The sequence below is a fragment of the Bactrocera neohumeralis genome, chromosome 2 (assembly GCF_024586455.1).
Source record: "Bactrocera neohumeralis isolate Rockhampton chromosome 2, APGP_CSIRO_Bneo_wtdbg2-racon-allhic-juicebox.fasta_v2, whole genome shotgun sequence".
Lineage (NCBI taxonomy): Eukaryota > Metazoa > Arthropoda > Insecta > Diptera > Tephritidae > Bactrocera > Bactrocera neohumeralis.
Window position 1 is genome coordinate 30,735,521 of NC_065919.1, and position 22,769 is coordinate 30,758,289.

At 37.0% G+C, this 22,769-nt stretch overlaps 1 protein-coding gene across 1 annotated transcript in view; it reads right to left on the reverse strand.

Annotated features, from left to right (window-relative positions):
* Nucleotides 1-19,125, reverse strand: part of LOC126763605 (putative tyramine receptor 2) — a 37,624-nt gene extending 18,499 nt beyond the window's left edge. Inside the window, exon 1 of the mRNA XM_050481263.1 lies at nt 18,048-19,125. The gene's annotated coding sequence lies outside the window, so the exon portion shown is untranslated. The remainder of the gene's footprint in view (nt 1-18,047) is intronic.
* Between the last annotated feature and the right edge of the window lie 3,644 nt (nt 19,126-22,769).

Genomic DNA, 22,769 nt, shown 5'->3' on the forward strand with positions numbered 1-22,769 from the left:
CATATATATATGTATACATAAATAGTATATAATGGGATTTAAGTACTGCACGATTGTTAAAGTGTCTGAAGTGGAGGAAAAAGCGATAAAAATAGTACTTTTTGTACTCTTGCAACTTGTTGCTACAGAGTATTATAGTGTTTTTCACCTAAAGGTTGTACGAATCACCTAAAACTAAGCGAGATAAATATACGGTTATATACAAGTATATACATGTATATATGTATATGTATATATAAACATAAATGATCAAGATGAAGAGAAAAGTTGGAATTCCCTCCGTCCGTGCAAGGTGTAACTTGAGTAAAAATTGAGATATCTTGATGAAACTTGGTATGTGCGCTCCTTACGAGTTCGTAGATGGGCGCAATCGAACCCCTGCCACGCCCACAAACGATTAACATCCATTAACCGAAAACCTGTAACATGCCATAATTTAGGACTCAATTAAGATATAGAACTGTTATATCGCACAGGGGATCGCAGTGGCATGGGGTACCAGTGGAAAAATTTTTTTGAAATATTGCCTCCGCCATCTAATAAGTTTAATGTACATATCTCCTAAACCACCAAAGCCACAACAACCAAATTTAACCAACTCAAATATTATGAAAATCTCTACCAACAGTGTGAAAATGGATGAAATCGGATAACAACCCCGCTCACCCCCCATATAACGGTACAGTTAAAAACTGCTAAAGGCGCAATAAATCAATATTTACTGTAAATACGTCAGAGACATACAAATTTTTCACTGAGATAGTATGCGGGGGCCTTATGAGAGCCGGTGTGAAAATTGGGCACAGCACCGCCCAATTTTTGGTGAAATCATATATCTCGGGATGCACTCAACCGATTTCGATTAAATTTAGTAGGTGGCATTCTTCTTACATCTTTATGTCACAGTGCGAAATCGGACCACAACCGCGCCGACCTCCCGTATAACACAACTCTAATCTATTCATTCGCTTTCCAGTACACAAATTGCTTGGATTCCGATCCCCTGGTTGACGTTTTTCACCGTATGCTATTTGTCTGGTTTTGATTCCTGCAAGTTTCAAGAGTATAAAATAATCGGTTGAACCCGAATTTAGCCTTTCCTTACTCGAAATCTATACAAGTTATTTTTCTATAGAAACTTAAAGGGTCATTCATTTCGAGGTTCCCTAATTTAAACAAAAAGCACAGAAACTTCAAATTCAATGGGGAATGTTTACTATCATTCGAAAAAACGTGTCAGATGGTCTATGCATTCAGTCCAATTTTCGATGACTCGTCCGAGCATTGCGATTAGTAACTGGCGAATGACACGCGTGATCTTGTGCTCCAAAGCCTGAATCCAAGCGGAATTGTCCGCATAGACTTTATATTTTGCATAATCACACAAAAGAAAGTCTAACGATGTGATATCACGCGATCTTGATGGCCAATCGACCGGCCTAAAACGTGAAATTCTCTCAATAAATCCATTGATTGTCGCCAAGATCACGAACTTCAATTTTAGGCATAAAATGAGGACATAAAATTGGCGTGATAAAGATCACCATTGACTTTTACGTTCGCACCTGAATCATTTTTGAAGAAATATGGACCGATGATTCCACCGGCCCACAAACCACACCAATTGCCAAATGCGGAAATTTTGCTTGTTTACATACATACAATGGCGTCGTCTTGTTTAATATTCAAGCAATTTCTAATAAAAAGGCTACATGTCCAATTCGATTAGATAGAGCAGTAAGTAAGTATCCCAGCATTATGAGATTTAACATTTTGAAAATAAATTACTAAACAATAAGATACCAGCCCTAACCCATCTCATCCTAATAAAATTCTAATTAAATGAGAACTAATAATTAATAACATTATAGACAATAGCCCACAGAGCTAAGCGACGTCGCTTCGGAAGGTCGAGCAGCTTCAGTTCATGCACAAGATGTATTTTATACACTTTCAATTAAAGACCTCGATGTAAAATGCGCAAAGTCGTTCCATACGTCAGTCAGAGTTGCTGCGAACGGCGCCTAATCGACTCTTTACGATTCATATAATATATGTTATTATACTGAGTTAATAAGAATATATGTATATAATTTGTTCCAGTTTTGAAAAATATTTATTTGAACTCTTCCTCGCAATGAAAAACAATGAGAAAATATATTTTAGTATTTCTTTTTTTACCGATTTTAGAATCATGCTATTTAATAGGCATCAAAGAAGAGTATGAGTTACCCGTATAAACAAACAAGTGGTGATAATCCACAATATAATGGTTTGTCAAAAAAGTCTTGCGGTATTTTTATTGAATTTTTTTTTTATTGAAATTGAAATGAATTTTTGATGATGCCCAGCTCTTGACCGATGCTACGGCTGCTACTATGCCGGTCTCTTTCGACCAATTCAGCGATTTTATCGCAATTTTCGACAACAGGCCTTCCGGAGCGTGGCGCATCTTCGACCACCTCTACACCAGAACAAAAACGTTGAAACCATCGTTGTGCGGTGGAAATGGAAACTGTATCGGGTCCATAAGCTGCACAAATTTTATTGGCGGCTTGAGATGCATTTTTGCCTTTATCGTAGTAGTACTGTAAAATATGCCGTATTTTCTTTCTTTCTTTCTATTTATTTTGCTCCATGTTTGCGGCGCTATAACTCACGAACGACTTAAAAGTAACGACAATCGTGTTAGCACGTGTTAGCGCGTGAAAAAGGTATAGCATGACCTGATGCGACGAATAAAACTAGAACTACGCGCTTTCAGCGCCAACTAGCGAAAATACCGCAAGACTTTTTTGACAAACTAATACATATTATTAAGACGCCGTTTCATCCTCAAAAAGTCACTATCCGTTGAGCACTGTGGGCTGAGAATATACTGTTACTGTCTTTAGGGAACGCTATAGAGCCATAATTAAACTCAACGAGATGGCATGTATGCCATTCAGCCAACGAAACCATCAATTTATTGAAGGATACTTTTGGTGAGCCCATTATCGTCGTGGGCATGTGGCGTGACCTTCAAGATTACGCAATACAACACCGCTGGCCTATTCTTTCAGGGTTATGTAAAATCGCTTGTTTATTCAGATAAGTTCGATACGGTTGACGCGTTGGAAGAGAATATTCGGCTCGTTATTACTGACATACAGACCCAATTACTGCAAAAGTGGTAGAAAATTGGTCCCCTCGGCTGGAACTTAGCCAGCCACGGCGGTGAGTGAACTCATTTTTAAAATGTAATGGCAAATACTCAGCTTCACAATAGAGATAAATTTTGATCAAAAATTTAAATTATATGCGATATATTTCTTCTTGAAAACCATAAGTCTAAAAAAATCATCCTGTACATGCAAAATGCAGGCGGGCGTGCACTTTCATTGGCAATTCAGACTTATTAAGATTTTAATTCAACTTTCTTTGGGAATGTTTTCGGCATGACTTCCTTTAAAAATCGATTAGGTCAGGAGTAAAGAGGGATTGCCATTGAAAGCTTTTTCTCCAAGACATTAAATATCTCATCATAGGTTTGTATAACTTTTACTGGCAATATTCCTAAAATATATATTGAATAATTGCACAATGAGTGGAAAATAGCCTACATTTAAGTTTCTTTCTTATACATACTGGTATTTAGTGGAGCTAGTAATTACGAACTACTTAAATTCCATTCCATTGCAGTACTCTGAGCGGCACTCAGCACACTTTGTTGCGCATCTCGTATTCAAAGCATTAATGAATGAAATTCTCGAATCATTATTGATATGTCAGACACATATCTACCCGTAGATACTCGAATATACAATGCTTCTGTGTAATATAATAAAAATTTTTTTTTTTTCACAAATTATGAGCATTTATCAACACCGACCTTTATGGACCGAAAAGTAAATCTCTTCGCTTTTTAAACGCGATAATGATGAATATGATGAGTAATTACCTCATTTATATGCAAATATAAATATTCCGCTACTGTTGGGTTCTGCTTTCTTTCAGACAATATACTATGTACTATAAATTTCAGATATGTATATGCAAAGTGGATTTTCACAGAAAATGTTGCCAATGCTAATTTTACAAATTATTTTTTGGTTAATGCAACTTAATTTGGGATTAGATAAATTTCGAATGTGAATATAAATAATTCCATCACTGAGGATATAGTGCGCGGAATTTTATGTGGCGGCAGTGAAGCGGTGCTGATTTAATGGTGTAAGTGGATATTTTACACGTTTTACTTTTGTTTTAACAACATTTATTCGAAACATTTTTTATGATTTGTTTACTATAGCATACATATGTATGTATATGTATGTATGGTATATGAAAAGCATTTATTTGAATTTGTACATATATGTTTGTATAAATGTTAAACAAAGTAATATCGCATTTAAAGTTTATGGGGCAGTTCAGAGATTTATAATAATTGTTCAACGCCCATTTTCGCTGCTGTGGCATTGTGGAAATAATTTTATTATCGTATTCCAAAGGGTTAACAATATGAGTTATTTGTAAAAAAGCTTGTTTAATTATACTGTTGCAAAATATTAAAATAATTAGTAGAAAAGAATACGAAAAGATCACCATTTAAATAAAGGCGTCGCAACTAAAATGCCTCTATTATACCTTATTAACCATCCATGTTTATTAGGTACTTGTACCTGAACTCTTACGCAACTAACTATAAAAAAACGAGAAAAACTTTAACATCGGGTGCACCGAAGCTGTAATACTCTTCGCCCGTGCATTTTTAAGGACATGAAAAGATTGTTTTTTGGTTTTTATCGGTCCGTTTGTATGACAGCTATATGCTGAAGTAGTCCGATCTGAGCAATATGCTCGATCATTTATGTATTTACAGTGGCGGATACAGAGGGGTGAAATTCACCGGCCCCCAGCCCCCCCAAACCTAAATGGCTTATTAAATTTACTACTCTGAAAAAATATGAAGTAACAGAAATATAATTCAGACTTTTGCCTTTTTATTTCAGAAACAAAATAAAAGACTGTCTCCATTTTTTAATTAAATAAATAAATCAATCCTCGAAAATTTGAAGACGCGCTTTTCTGAAGAAGCATTGGATGGATCTCAACTGAGTTTGCTGCTTCCAGAAAAAGTATGTGCTTTGAAAACCACAGAAATGGAAAATATTATTGATTGCTTGATAGATAGATTCAAAGGCCCTTTGGATAATGACAACGTCGTACGACGTTTGAGGCTCAAAGGCGAACTTGACCACTGGCAGTACCATTTGGTGCAAAAGCAAAAGTCAAAAGACAACAACTTACGAAAAACTTGGCCCACATCGTTTTGTATGTTGAAATGTTTCTATTCAAGACACGAACTGACTACAGTATTATACTTAACAATAAAGTATATCATCATCCCCACGTCTACGATTTATAAGGTGTTTTTTAGTAGAATTTGATATTAGAAAGTCGATTTGAAAATTTTCCACAATGCTATTAAACTGTATAAAGACTAATATATTTAACATAATAATCTTCATATTTCAAGTAAATGTTTAATTCCCCCGCCATCCCAAAGACTGGATCCGCCATTGGTATATATGTACATATACATATGTATACTTTATAGAGGCTGCGACCTTTCCTACTGAGCGATACAAATAGTTCCCGGTATAATAATGGCTCCTTGTTATTCAAATGCTTTGGTATCTTTCAATAAATATTTATTGACTATTCACAATAGTAGGGTGTGAAATTTCTTATTTAACTGTAAATTGAATTGGACAAAAATTCTTGCAAATAAACGGCCAAGAAATTGAATCCAAATTTAGTTTGCAAATATTGCTTCGACCTTTATTTTCTACGAGAGCCAAGCCAGAGAGGCTCCGTCAACGTCAAGGCGGAGTATTTTTGGACAAAGATCCGTTTCCAGCTCTCAAAAAATGTAAAAACTTCATATAAAAACGCTTAAGAAATGGTGAAGAAATTTACTGCGGTAAATTTTCTTGTGCTAGTATGCAGCTCTAAAGAAATCTAATACTAATTTTAATAAATTTTTACAGTAAAATGCGTATTTGGCAATCCTTGTTGTTTCATGAGGGAAATTCAAAGTAATCGTTAAATTCATCCTTAATTAGTTAAAATCATTATTATGAAGTATAGTTCACTTTGAAATGTTGTATAAAACTTACCAATCATCAACAGCATTCCTTAAATCGCAATGAAAATATTTATGATATACATACATATGTATGTACATACTTATGTACATAGGTATAGAATTGAAGGCAGAAATAATTTTTCAATTATTATTTAATTAAGATAATAAAATAATTTGAATGAAACATAAACTTATTTCTTATAAAAACATTCACATATTTCGGAGCTATTGATAGGAAAGTATCCCCTAAGATTCATTTTTAAAATTTTAAAATTTTAAGAGAATGCTTCGGTAGCTCAGACGAATTCTATTGGATTTAAAAATTAAATTAGTCTGTTTCCGAAGGCGGCTTGAACAGGTGGAAATCTTACAAAACTCTCAGCACTCAGACTTAATTTTGTTGCACTATATTTATGGATTTTTAAGCAAATTTTCATTTAACCAACTAAACGGTTTTAGTCCAATAAATCATAAATGATTTGCACTTTCCGTAGCACTCTCGAACACAGTCGGAAGCAATGAGATCACAATTTATGCAACAACAGTCCAAACTCCAACAACACAGCCGCATTTCTGTGGAATACAACAGCACATTGTCAACAAATCAACAAATGCCGCAAACGATAATATTTATTGTATTACAACAACAAATGTCAACACTTCATTGAGCATCCAGAACGATGTGTACACCTCGGAATGCAGTCGGCTCTAGTGGGCTCTACAATTCAATCAACTTAACGATGCGTTGAAATGAGATTTCCACACTAGTCTGTATGTACTTATATATACAATACGAGTACATACATATGTATGTACATATGTACTTAAGTTTGTTCGTAAGCAAATTAAACACTCGAGTAAGTTATAGTAATTAGTTCAGCGTTCGAGTACCCTACAGAGGCGGAAAAAGTCAGGGATCAATTTGCTTCCAATAACGAATCTCTGGGCGCATCACTAATCGTTGTGATGCCGTTGCTTGAAGGGGTCGGCATTACTAAAACAGCAACAAACAGGTGCTAGAGGTAAAGAGGTGAGGAAGGCAAATGGTCAAGATTTTTATTGAAAGCATAATTTCTAATTTTGGCCATTAGCAAGAGATTGAGTGAAATATCAGCAGAATTATAATTGCAAAATGCACTAATAATAACAACAACCGATTTGCAATATACCGTAATTTCGCGCTAAAATCGCGCTATTATTTATCTTGAATGTATACAATATGCATTTGTTGAATTCTCACAATATTTATAGCATACTTTTGCACATTTAATTTGCTTTTGCACTTTTTCACCTCACTTCTGCCAATTGTGTGCTATACGCACTAATCGCACTCTCAACGAACAGGTGTCTTGACTCGACGACGAAAAACAAACTTGAAATCACCGTGTAATCGCATGAAGGCAGGCTCCAGTGTTCTCCGGCCTCAGTATATACTGTGTCTCCGGCACCGTGTGCGAAACGAACTGAAGTGGCATCGGTTGCTAAAATGCTCGCAAGCGCCTAAAGCGCGAAGGTGCTGTTGCCGTTGCCGTGGCCGAGCTCGCAAGTGTCGTAAGATTCGTTAGCTGCTTGCGTTCTGTCTTGATGTTTATTTGCTTCAATTTGCACCTTGTCTATGAGTCTGGCTAGCTGTTGTTTTCTTCCCTTGGTCGAAGCAGTTGTTGAGACGACGGTGTAGGCCGTCGCTGGGAAACTTTGCAAAATCAAAATGTACGATACAACAAATAAGAGGAATTTTGAAAATAAATTGAATTTAATGCGAATGCCACAATGGCACAATGCCCTTTGTGCGAAATGAAGATAAAGGGAAGTAAAAGCTAAAAGCCATATTGTACATTCTATTGTTTTCTTAAGCCAAAGATGTGATTTCTACTTTTACGCGCACATATGTAAATACAAGATGCGTTCCAAAGTAAACAGGACATTTTGAATCTAGCGCCCCCTGGTGGCGCCATCTATATGTCGACTGGTGCGTTAGAATCTGCTATCTTTATCGATTGTCCAGTGAGAATTTCATGACATTTCATTGATTGGAAGTGAAGTTATTGCGTTTAAAGTGTCAGTATATTTGTGTTATCGGTGCGAAAATGAGCTTCGTACAAAGAGCCAACATTAATTTTTGTTTATGTAAAATTGGTAAAAAATTTACCGAAACGTTTCTATTGATGAAACAAGTTTATGGCGATGATTGCCTATCCCGTAGCAGAGTCCGCGAGTGGTTTCAACGTTTTCAAAGTGGTCGTGAGGACATAAAGGACGATCAACATGTGGGCCAATCAAAATCCATGATCACCGGAAATTCCATCAAAACTGTGCGTGAATTCACCAAAAATCAGCCGAAATCATCATTGAACTTCATGGAAATGAAATTGACCATCTCCAAAACATTGATTTATCGCACTTTGATTGAACATTTGGGCTTACGAAAGGTGTGTGCACGGTTTGTTCCGCACAAATGACTGACGACCAAAAATTCCTCAGAATTCAACATTCGAAGGACAGAATTGAAGAGGTTTATTTGACAAAAAATCACATTTTAACCATTAACCACTCTCCGTATTCACCTAATATGGCACCGTGCGACTTCTTCCTTTTCGGAAAAATGCACTTGCCCATGAAAGGAAAGCATTATGGAGACGTAGAGGCCATTCAAAAGGCTTGCACCGGTATACTGGCTGCCATACGGGCCAACGAGCTAAAACACTCGTTCGACATGCTTTTGGACCGTGCAAAAAGCTGTATTGAAGCAGAAGGAGACTATTTTGAATAAAATAAATTGATTTTGCCGAAAAAACCATTTGTTCTGTTTTTTTTTTAAAGTCCTGTAATCTTTGGAACGCAACTTGTACAATCTATGGTTTACAGTTATGCTCAATGTTTATCGAGCAAAGACAAGTTTTGGTAAAAGTAAGATTCCAGCATGTTGTTATTCAAGATATGAAATAAATATAAGTATTTTCTTTCGGTCTCACCTAACCCGATATAAGGAAGCTTGGGATTTCTTAATATATGACAAAATCCCCTAAATGATTGAACAAGATAGCCCTTCAATGTCTTTGTATCTACAGAGCTAAGCAATTCCTTACAATCCTCTATTCAGGATATAACAACGCTTTAAATTGTTGGGGTGCAGTCTCAAAACAATAACTCTATGATATGGTATGGTGGTACATCAACACGCTTATAAAGAGTGATCCATTTTGAGTTTCCCTACTTTTTTAAAGACAAAACACAGAAATTTCAAATTTAAGAATGTTTATTACTATTTGAAAGAACATTATTCGGCATTTATTTTTTGGAGATTATCTTTTTCAAACGTTAGCTACGGCTACGTCTCAGAATCCTGCCTTTTGACTGGTAAGTGGCGAATGACACGCGTGATGTTTTGCTCCCAGACGTAAATCACAGCGGGATTGTCAGCATAGGCTATCGACTTTGCAAATCCCTACAGAAAAATCGTCTAACGATGTGATATCAGCGATCTTGGTGGCCAATGGACCGGCCCAAAACGTGAAATTAACTAAATAAATCCATTGAATTATGCGCTGTGTGGGAACTGGCGCCGACTTGTTGAAATCAAACGTCGCCGAGATCACGGGCTTTAATTTCAGGCATCAAATTGTCGGTTATTGAGGGAAACGTTCTCACTGGCATCATTTTTGAAAAATTATGGACCGATGATTCCAACGGCCCACAAACCACACCAAACAGTTGTTTTTATACTCTCGCAACAAAGTTGCTAAGGAGAGTATTACAGTTTTGTTCACATAACGGTTGTTTGTAAGTCCTAAAACTAAAAGAGTCAGATATTGGGTTATATATACCAAAGTGATCAGGGTGACGAGTAGAGTCGAAATCCGGATGTCTGTCTGTCCGTCCGTCCGTCTGTCCGTCCGTCCGTCCGTGCAAGCTGTAACTTGAGCAAAAATTGAGATATCATGATGAAACTTGGTACACGTATTCCTTGGCTCAATAAGAAGGTTAAGTTCGAAGATGGGCAAAATCGGCCAACTGCCACGCCCACAAAATGGCGGAAACCGAAAACCTATAAAGTGTCATAACTAAGCCATAAATAAAGATATTAAAGTGAAATTTGGCACAAAGGATCGCATTAGGGAGGGGTATATTTGGACGCAATTTTTTTGGAAAAGTGGGCGTGGCCCCGCCCCTACTAAGTTTTTTGTACATATCTCGGAAACTACTACAGCTATGTCAACCAAACTCTACACAATCGTTTTTTTAGGCATTTCCATATACAGTTCAAAAATGGAAGAAATCGGATAATAACCACGCCCAACTCCCATACAAAGGTTATGTCGAAAATCACTAAAAGTGCGTTAACCGCCTAACAAAAAACGTCAGAAACACTAAATTTTACGGAAGAAATTGCAGAAGGAAGCTGCACCAAGGCTTTTTTTAAAAATTGAAAATGGGCGTGGCCTCGCCCACTTATGGACCAAAAACCATATCTCGGGAACTACTCCACGATTTCAATGAAATTCGGTATATAATATTTTCTTAACACCCTGGTGACATGTACGAAATATGGGTGAAATCGGTTCACAACCACGCCTTTTTCCAATATAACGCTATTTTGAATTCCATCTGATGCCTTTTCTGTATAATACATACATATGTGACACCCGAACTTAGCCCTTCCTTACTTGTTTCTGAATAAAATAGCAGTTCTAGGATGTCTACAAGTTGCTCTTCGTGCCGAATGCGGCAATTTTGCCTCATCGCTGAACAAATTTATGTTCGAAAACGCCGGATCTTCTTGGAACTTTTCAAGAGCCCATAGAGCGAATCAATGTCGCTTGCGAAGGTCGAGCAGTTTCAGTAGTACAAGTTTATTTTGTATGCTTTCATTTCCATACGTCAGTCCGAGTTGCTCTCTCTCCACGGTCTTCGTGTAAACTCTCAGCCGCTGCTGCTATATATTATATTATATAATGAAAGCTGGGTCTTGTGATGGATGATGGTATTGCGAATAGTACGCTCTTCTTCTTCTTCACTGGTGTAGAAACCGCTTACGAGGTTATAGCCGAGTTAACAACACCGCGCTAGCCGTTTCTTCTTTTCGCTACGTGGTGCCAATTGGAGATTCCAAGCGAAGCCAGGTCCTTCTCCACCTAGTCTTTCCAATGGAGTGGAGGTCTTACTCTGCTTCCCCCGGCGGGGACGTACGCAGTCTTTTCCAAAAAATTGGGAAAATGGGTTTGCAAAATATGTAAATAGTTTTCTTTTCGCATTGCGCCATCAATCTTATGCAATAGTCCAACGTGCCACCACGTAAAGCACCCCCATCCGACTGAAAACGGTTAAACTTAGATTCGTCCGACCAGATAACACGTTTCCAGTCATCTAGAGTCCAGTTTTTATGTTCCTTTGCAAATTTTAACCGAGCCTTACTATTTTTCTCCGATAGAGCTGGTTTACTTTTTTTCACAGATGCGACATATCCAATTCTACGAAGTGCTCTTCTAGCTGTCCACCGACTAGCATTTTTATTAACTTCCATAGAAGCCTCTTTTGGTGTTAAAAGCTTATCTTTCCTCATTTTCGACATCATAAGTCTAGCGTCAGAGCCTGTTAAGATGCGATGGCGCCCATTCAATACGTTTTTGGAAGATACATTTTTTCTTTTTTGCACCTTGACCACCACTGACTGACTAACTTGCAGTTATTTAGCAATAATGCGTGTCGAATAGCAATATTATTTTCTATATCTAGCGATAATTTCTTCATTTTTTATCAGGAATGTAGATACTAATTTGCCAATTCAATGAATTAATTTTAAACAATTAGGAACTATTTAAGACAATGAATATTGAACAAAGAAAACATATTATGAGAAATCTGGAAATCTATTGCTGATAATAAACTAGGGAGAACGAAAGCAAGCGCGAATAACGGAAGGTGCAAAACTGAGTACATGCTTTATGTTTTTGTTTTTGGTTCTTAACTAATACATTTCTTCTCTGTTTATTTCAATAGAAACGCATATTTGTTGTAAACCAAATACATATTCTTGGAAAAAAAGTTTTTTTTTTCATTTACTTCATGCGTTAAGGTTATATGAGCGCTCAAGCACGAAAATGTTGAGCGTGGAATCACTTTTGCTCCATACTGTATGTATTGTTGACCTTAGTGTAATTCGAATCGAAATGAGCTTGCTTTCAACTCTACTGGTGGCTAGGAAGATTGATGTCAAGTTTCTGTCGTTATGCCTACAATAATGCCTTAACAGTTAATTTAACCCTTCAAGCAGAAGAAATATTCATGGGAATATTAATTAGCCTTGTCATGTTGACATCGTGGATTGACATGGAATCTTCATTAATTTGCTTTCGTAAGCTTATTTGTAAACTTCTACGGAATGCTAAGGAAATAAAATATGAAATTAAAATATGCAAAATTGCAGACGCTCTTAAATCAAGGCAAAATAATTTAGTTATAATTCACTTGTAATTATCTCTCTCAAAAATTAGATTTTCTTTTCCAATGGTAAGTATTGTGTTTTGTGTAGAAGAAGCATACATTATCATCAATACATATACATACATCAATGGGCTCAGTTCAACATTGCTGAAAAGTAAAAGGAAGATAAGTAGTGTTGAGGAAATGTGACATACATAAGTATGTATGTATGAATACAACGCTCGTGAAGCCTAATAGCATTGACAGGCGGCAGCGTTAAACCAGATTAATTGCATTTTTCGGGATTAACTCAGGAGTTACCACAGCTAACTCCGTTGCTGAATCCAAAAATAACTCTCAAAATTTTAGGGAGTTTGTGAGATTTTCGTTGGCAACATTGTTAAAAATGGCCAATTTTCATCTATTGTGAATGAAATACAAGCAACCCTGACAGCTGTTTATCAAATTCTCAATATAATATCAATAAAACTTCTATGTTATGATGCAGTTTTAAAAATAATGTGTTGATATGCTTTTGTAATAAAAAATGGTTTGGTAAAAATTGGTCGGCTAACAACCGTAATGTTTATCTTCTATCAATTTTCATTGAAAATATTATAAAAAGGACAATGAGCTGTTTATGAGAGTTTCAAACTCGCATAGCTGCCGTCTGTCACCTACAAATTTGGATCTGATTAAGTGCGCAGTTAATCCGGATTAACGCTGCCGCCTGTCAAGGCTATAATCGCTTATTTGTATACTCTCGCTAATTGTTGCACAGAGTGATAAATATATGTACATATGTATGTACATCAATCCTGATTTTCACAAGAAATTTTTTTTCAATTATAAAGTTCACTTTTGTCTAAATAGGTACTTTAATAAACAAACAAGTAGTGATAATCCACAATATATTATTGAGACTCCGTTACATCGTCAAAAAGGCACTTTTTGGTGTGTTCTATGAGCAAAGAGAATCACCGTTTCTATTTATTCAAAAATGAAGCAGGCCATAATGTCAAAGTCAGTAGTCATAATTAATGACTTTTTCGTGCCTGAGTTGGGGGATACTGATGTGAACGACCTTTGGATCCAACAAGACGGCGCTTCATGCGATATACCTAGATAAGCCCGAAACGATTATTGCCTTGGAAGAGAATATTCGACGCGTTATTGTTGGCATGCGGCCCAATTGCTGCAATAAAAAAATGGTCGAAAATTGGGTCTCTCTGCTTAAATTTATTCGGCGGTCACTTGCCCGAAATAATTTTTAAAACATGTGTATACCTTATCTTTATAATAAAACTAAATTCTTGGCCATAGCACTAATATCTTCTTGAATACCACTCTGTATTATGTTCTGTAAAATAATTTTATTAAATTTTGAAAGACCTATGCGATATATAGACATCATAAGAGGTTCTAAAATGAGAAACAATAAAAATAATATTTTCAATATGAATTACAATAAGTCATTATTTATATTCATAGAGAAAGCCATCGAAGTTGTCGCATAAAACTGCGTGCCATTTTAGGGGATGGGGGTTTTTTCTTCTTATCTCCACGATGGACAAAAATTGCTTAGCCCTTAATATTAGCCGCCATCAATGCTGCTCCGGTGGTAATGACACTCCTCGCACAAACTTCGAAAGAAATAAAACAACTACGTACATATATATCCGACAATATTGACCTCAGATGGAGGTTTTACGGACTTTGATAATGTTTGTCAAGTTTTTAGAGATTCCTGATGCCTTTATTTGAAGCCACGACCAGCCTAGTGGCAATCACACATGCAACGAACTCGTAACCTGGCTTAGCTGACTTTGGCATGCAATAAATATGTGCATGCCGCGACTTAACTAAATAGAACCGAAATGTGTGGCGTTTAGTTCGCTCTATCATTCATTCACCACCAGCGAACGAACAAATATTTGCCAATGACTTTCATAATAAACTCGAGGCATTAAAATGCTCATACATAAAATGCGGCGTTCCAATTACAAACCAACCGCTGGTTAATCGCCACCGCACACCGCCAGGCACGAATTTCCGATGGACAATTTAATCATATCGCCCCAGAGATACACAGGGATTACACACGTATTTATGACCGGCGATCCCCACCACCTGCGCGATTGGCCCCTCAACGCCACGGTACTTTGGCTGCGTGTCGCCCACACCCCGCGTGCTTGCGACGCATTACGAACTCGGACTTTTTTTTATAATCAATTTAATCGGAGCAGATGGTATTTTATTAGTTTTCCCGCTTACACAGAAATACACGCAAAACCAAATTCCAGAGGAAATCTACTTTGAAGCAATAGAAAATCGCAAAATTCTCTTTGTTAAATATGCCCTAATTTTTGCTTCGCGATTCATTTTCACCAGCAGTGAACTGTAAAAGGTCGAGGCAATACATTACCGCCATCACAGCTATCGCTTTCCGGTTCTCCACCCCTCGCTCGCTGTTACGAGCCTTTTTGTACCCTGAAGTGGGTATTCTAAGCTTGTCATGGAGTTTTTAGCACTCACAAGGAAGCGGCTGAAACCCTTTATATATGTATATGCATACATAAATGATCGGCGTGACGAGCTGAGCCGATTTAGCCGCTTTCGTCTCTTCGCCTACATAGTGCAACTGAACCCTCAGTTTCTGAGGTATCGACTGAAATTTTACGCACGCCCTTTTCTGCCTAAGAAGTTGTTCATTTTTTGGGACCGACGCTATCGGACCACTATAGCATATATGTAGCTGTTATACAAACTGACCAATCCAAATCATGTTGTTCTGGGAATCTATTGTATTTGTAAATAGTAGGTACAGGTTCGGTGCAACCAAAGTTAATGTGTCTTCCTGCCTTAGACAGTCATATGGCAATTGTAATCACTTCAATTGTATATTAGTACCAAATCAATAACCCTGTTCGTTTTTATCATTGTTTGATGAATTCTTTGTATCACCATTTGTTACTTTGTTGATAAATGTAAACACACTGAAACCACAAAACTCAGTGAGACAAGCAAAGTTCGCGGTGTGTTTGTTTTTGTTGTTTGTGTTAGCTTATAAAATACTTCACTTGTATTTTCACGCCTTTCCCCTTTACTCTGGAGGCTCATTAATTTCATAAAATTTTATCGACGACGTAATGATACATTTGTGTTGTAGCGCTCTTTTATTTGCATTAACAACAACAAATATATACATCTAAATATGTCGATATGTTTGCACTAATGTAGATATATGTATGGACTACATGGAAGTATGTACATATGTACATATATATATAATGTGAGAAAAGTATTCTAGAGAACATCAATATGTGTGCATATGTCTATCGGCGCTTTGTGCCGCAGATTTCTGTATTCATACTGAAGCGCCTTGGGTCGGTTATAATATTTTTTAAATTTTCAAACATTTCTGTTGTCCAATTGGATTTCTTTTGAGTGTTGCGAAATTTCGTATTTTACGATCAATAAAAATGAAGAAGTATTTTCTGGAAGGCTTCGGTGCTTCCCGTGTTTATTGCTTTTAAGCTTTTCTGGAAATGTTTGTATTTCTCTCTAAAAATATACCTTTTATATGATAAGAGTGTTTTAGCAACATTTTCAAAACAGTGTATGCTACTACAAAAACAAAAAAATATTATTTTTCAACATTCGACATATTCGATTAATGGCTTACAGAAATTGTTTTCTTCATTAGTGAATATGTAGAAGAATTGGGTATAGGGTACCATGGGTTTTTTTGCTCTTTTAACTTGCTGCAGCAGAGTATAATAATTTTGTTCATATAACGGCTGTTTGTATCACCTGAAAATAATCGAAATAGATATAGGGTTATATACAGTATCGGACAAAACTCATTGGGCCAACTTGAGTCTCACACATATTTCGTCATACCTTTTTCCAGAGATGCATTAGAAGAATATCTGTTTTTGCAAAAGGAAGATCGCATTTCTATATTAAGAAACAATTCAATTTTAGTTTTGAACTTTTATGTAAAATTTATGAATTATAACAGAAGGAAAAAAGTAAAAAAATCGTGCTACAAAATTCATTCGGCTTTAGCTGAGTACAAAAATAAATTCGTTTTAAATTAATATTTTATTGGATAGCCATTATTTTTAATGATTTCAGCACTTTTTTAAGCATGGATGATATTACATTACTAATACATATGTATGTGTGTCATTTATTCTTTTCCAGACTCGTTTCAAGGAATCTAATATGTTGTTTTTATTACTGTGGACCTGTTTTCTGTTAATCGGCTTGCTGACAATTTCCTATAAGTTTTCAATCGGGTTTATGTCAGGAGGCTAGGGCTCATATAACATAACGTGTTCTTCCAAAAGCCAATCCTTTACAACTTTGAACGAGTGTTTGGGGTCATTGCCATGTTGAAACTGCCAATCAAGCAGTATTGTTTGGATAGTGTGTGGTAACATTTGGGTTTACAGTATATTTTTATATTGGAACCTATCCATGTTCCCATCTATTTTGTAAATATGTCCTACTCCCTGACCAGGATCCCCAAACCATTATATTATCAAAGTGTTAGTCCAATGAGTTATGTCGCACGAATTTTTTACATTTTTTCCTTCTGTTATAATTCATAAATTTTACATAAAACTTGAAAAATAAAAATTAATTGTTTTTTAATATAGAATATGCGATCTTTCTTTTGCAAATAAAGTAATGCATTATTTATGTAAAAAGTTATGACGGAATATGTGTGAGACTCGAGTAAGTCCAAAGAGTTTTGTCCCACACTGTATATGTATGTATATAAATGATCAGAGTCGCGAGACGAGTTGAAATCCGAGTGACTGTCTGTAACTTGAGTCAATTTAGTGGTTTAAAAGTAAGGATGAGTACGTAGATGGGCGTAATCGGACCACTGCCACTTCCACAAAACTCCATTAATCGACAAAGTATAAAATGCCTCAACTAAGCACAAAATTAAGATATGAAACTGGAATTTAGCACAGGAGATCGCAGTAGTAAGAAGAAAAAGGGTGAAATCGGATTATAAAACTTCCCACTTCTCTCGTAACGGCTTAGCAAAAACTACTAAAAGCGCGATAAATCAATAAAAAAATACTTCAGAGACATAAAATTTTAGACGTATATTTTGGGGCTTACTCTACCGTTTTCAATCAATTTTGGTGCAATATATTCCTGAAATTCCTACACTAAGTTGTGAAAATGGGCAATATTCGACAAAAGCCACGCCTATTTCTCATATAACGTAATTTGACATTCCGTCGGATTCCTTCACTTTTCAGTATATAGAACCAGAACCATTCAATGTATCTGTATAAATCTTTGCACAAATAGCATCCTCAAGAATCCTTGAGTCAAAAATAGGTTGAATTAAATCACCACCTCCCATAGCTAAAATGAAATATGCAAGTTGCAAGAGTATAAAATGTTCGGCTGCACCCGAACATAGCCCCTCCTTGCTTGTTATGGTTATATTTGGATGTGCACTCACATTTAATTTAGCTGAAATAAAAATCGCCATGCGTTTTATTATTTTAGGAAAAGTAATTTATTGAAATATGCAGTTATCATCACTGACGAGCCCTTTTGAAAAAACAACAACATACATGCACTCGTTAAAATTTCGTTTTATCCGTTTCACCGCAACTTGTTGCATCGATTTCACATTCGGTGAATGTTTGTTTTTGTTGTAAGGGATTGTGTCATCACATTGCGATAGTAACGGTATCTCATGGGCAGCTCAAACACTCAACAGCGCTGCGTGGGCAGTTGGGACACACACAGAACTACTTAAAATTATTTGTTGTTGTTGTCTTTTGCGTATGCCAACACTCGAGCGATTACATGTGTACACTTGGGCACATATGTACTAATTTTACCCACAAGTACCTACATATTTATGTATATAGTGTGCGATTGTTTGTGTGTTGGCAAATGCGACCCTTCCGCTGGTTAATGAATTTATCTTAGGAAATTATCTGGTTTTTATCGCGTCTCCACCGATAACGCCACTAATTGGACAAATTTATCAATTATTTTGCATTCAGCGCTCATTAAATCGCGGCGTTGCCAGCCTATGCAGTAATCTGCATATCTATATTTGTTCAGTTGTGTGTTCGATATTGTTGAATGACGGCTCCTCTGATAATTAGTCAATGGCAATGTAGCCGTAAAGATCGCCTGCGAATAACGTCACAAAATGTCGGATAAATGCGCGAGTTGCATGAAGCACACGAAGGCAAATAAAAGCATTTATCTGTATTCACGGTATCAACACAGTCCTGACTTTGTTGCCAGCACGCGATAATACATCGATCATTACAATCACAAACACATCCGAAATTATTCACGCTGAAACATGTGCGCCCACAGCTAACTGGCGCGTCTTTCACTCTCTGTTTTTTTGGTTAGAAAAAAATACAAAAAACTTCTTTTTCACTGTCAGCGCAGCAATCACAAAGCACGAAGACGCGGCGGAAGCGCGTAGAAAAAAACTGTGAAGGCCTCTGTACGCCAGGACGTCTCGCGCGCGACTGATTCCGGTCAACTGCCAAGCGTTGGGTTGCGCGCAGGCCACAGCAAGCCCGAAGGCCAACACCAAAGCCATTGCCAAAGCGAACGCCAACGCTAATGCTACTGCCGACGGCGTCATCCTAACACAGGCGAATAGCGCGCGACGTATGGTATGTGCGCGCGCCTGCCTAATTTATTGGCGTTTGCGAGGAGTCTACTATATCGTTCGCTTTATTTTCATTCACTTTTTATGTGCTGCACCTTTTGTGCGCTCTCATTTAGTCGCCATTAGTTACAAGCCAAGGCACATTATTCGCAGTCGTTTTCACTGTGCTGCCGCTGCTCGTGCTTTCTGCTTCTGATTCGGTTTCGTATTAAATGTTTTTCTTATTTTTTTTTATTTTTGTTATTTACCGTAAGTGGTACTGTTACTAGCACTGATGAATGGGCGCAGCGGCTTTTTGACTTTTCTTCGCCTAACTGATAGAGCAAGTATCCGTATTCGCAGTGAATTAGAGAGGCAATAAGAAAAGTTCAAATGACGCAAAGTTTTCGGGATATAAAAATCGATGCGCCTAATTCATGTAAGGTCACATACGGAAGAATGCATGAACACACATGCAAAAATTTAAAAATGCGCGAAAAATTCCCAAAGCTATATTTCTTGATAGAAAAAATGGCATTTGTGCCACGGCACGGCATCCATAAACCCATCTCTAACTTCCTAAAACTATTCCAGATATGTTACGCGAAACAAAGCCGAAGGGAAGGAGGAAGAAGGAAGCAGATGTATCTTTCAGCTCGTCGCTTTCGAACTAGTGAACTGACGGACAATGTTCACACACCAATTCACTCGCTTCTGTTGTGCGTAAGGCGAATGAATGCTTGGTCCAATTATTCCTTCAGGAATATGTAGCTCGTTAGATGACACCACTTTTTACACATACCCTCTCGGCTTCAAACACTCATCTTTAATGCTTTTAGTATTCGGGCACCTCCATGTCATTGTTATTACAAACTTATTCCGAGTAAAATACTGTTTGCGCTTCACATTGGATTCCGATGCGAAGTTCCCGCGGCAATGGCACATCAGCATTGAACATATTGAGCAGGATGTGCATATATCCACCTGCTTTTCTCTTCTGCTTTCATCTGCTGATTTGCCAATTCCAATACAATTCGATTGCTTGAGGACATGGCTTTTGTTCTGTCATTTCGTTTACGGTTGACACGTCGTATGAGTAACATTTTGATTTAGAAGAAATGAACTCACTTTTTCATTAATCCTGCAGCAGTTCTTAGATGGCTACGCTTCGTCGCCTCGTATCTACCTGGCTTTCACACATTTCCATGGCAGTTTTCGTGTGAATGCCAAGTAATATACCTTTTCGTACACATATATCCAAGCCCACACCACCACGCACCTCTCTTTATCTACAAGAGATGAGTAAGAAAATATACCTATGTATAGATACATGCATATATATATATAGTGCTTACTAGATTATTATTAGTATGGCGTTTGTTCAGAGAACAACGGAAATTTTAAAGAATTTTAAATTTCGCGAAGTTGTGAAAATTTATTTTTACTTGTTTCGGAATTCATGGACAAAGGAGCAGTCTTCTTATTCGCCAGCCACGGCTCCGTGGGTCTTTTCCCAACTTTCATAAAGCAACAGATAGATGCAAATCACTAAAAAGCTAATGACCATCCCAAAAATACAGTTTGAGCAGTTATTCGACGATTGGAAGAAAAACTGATAGAAATGCATAATATCTATTTTAAAGACGACAACATTGATTTAGACAAATGCATAAATATTTTTTTTCAAAAAACCAAAATTCCCGTTATTTTTTGGCACATCTCGTATATAAGTAAAGTTATGATAGCTTTATTACCCAGAATCTTAAAAACGAAGTTGCGCTTGAAAAGAGATCTTCTTCATTATTTTAATATGAAGAAACCCGTCGAAAGCCATGGTAACATATTTTCTGTCGAACATAATCTAGTTGAACGTACTTGTCAAAAATGGTTTGCACGAGTTAAACGTGAGGATTTTGGCTTGGAAGACGAAAAGCGGCTTTAAAGGCCGAAAAAGTTTGAAGATGAGGAATTAAAAGCGTTACTCGATGAAGATGGTTGCGATACGCAAGAAGAGCCATCAGAATCTATTGTTGTCACTCAAGCAGCCTTTTGAAAACATTTTAAAGCAGAGCGGATACATTCACAAGCAGGGAAGTTGAGTGACATATAAATCGAAGACAAGTGACGATTAAAGACGATTTTGCATGGGAAAAATGCTGCTTAAGCGCTATGAAACCTAGTAAACCAGCCGACTTTCCATGACGCCAAGTCTGTATTTGATGGCATCAGGAGGGTCATCGAATTGAAGCAACCGATTACCGAAAACGCCCGGATTTTGGGATTAAACACGGAATAAAATGTTATAGCTTGAGATGGACAATACTAAGAATTCATGTTCTTCTTAAACAAACATAACACGTAAAAAAAGCAGAATGTTTAATTTTTAAAATTGATGTATGGCACTGATCGGGTTTATTTTAGATTTATAGTAATATGTACCATTAAGGAAGAATCCTGTGTACTTCCCAATTCTTTTAAGAATATACAATACACAAAATTTCAGGATAATCTGAAAAGTGGTTTCAGCGTTAAAGTGTAACACACACTTACATTCACAATGATAACAAAATATAAATTTTATAATACTATAGATTTACAAAAACAGAAGAGTTGTTGTTGTGTACTTGAACACTTTTAGAACACCGTATGTTTCCATGCGTTATCAGGCGGCTATCAGCTTTTTTGTAGAATATGGTCGGACAAAAACATGCCGAACGATTGGAATTTAGGTGTGCTCTGTCCAATCTACAAAACTACCGTGGGATAAACCTCCTCAACATCCCATATAAAGCTATATCGAGCGTATTGTGTAAAAGAATAAAGCCCACAGTCAACAAACTCATTGAACCTTATCAGCGTGGCTTCAGGATTCGAAAAGCAACAACCGACCAGATATATACCGACACATCGACATATAATTACCTCCTCCTTTTCGATTTCAAAGCTGAGTCTGAATTTGGTATCCCCGCAAAACTAATACGGCTGAGTAAACTGAGCAATACCAAAAGCTTCGTCAGGATCTGAAAGGACCTCTTCTAGGTTTCAGGCAAGGCGACTACCTATCGTGCGACTTCTTTAATCTACTCTTGGAGAAAAGAATTCGAGCTGCAGATCTGAATAGAGAAGGTACCATCTACTATAAGAGTGTACAGATGCTGGCGTACGCTGATGATATTGATATAATTGGTCATAACAACCGCACCTTTAGTTCTGCTTTCTCCAGACTAGATAAGGAAGCGAAGCAAATGGGTCTGGTAGTGATCGAGGACAAGACAAAATATCCCCTGTCTTCAAACAAACAGTCGTCTCACTCACGACTGGGTTTCCACGTCATTGTTGACAGTCATAACTTCGAAGTCGTAGGTAATTTTGTGTATCTTGCAACCAGCTTCAACCTTAACAACAACGTCAGCTCCAAAATCCAATTAAAGAGTAAAGTCCTCTGTCGACGAACAAAGACCAAATTATACAAGTTACTCATCATTCCCGTCCTACTATATGGTGCAGTGGCATGGACGATCACAACATCTTATGAGTCAACGACCGGTTTTCGAG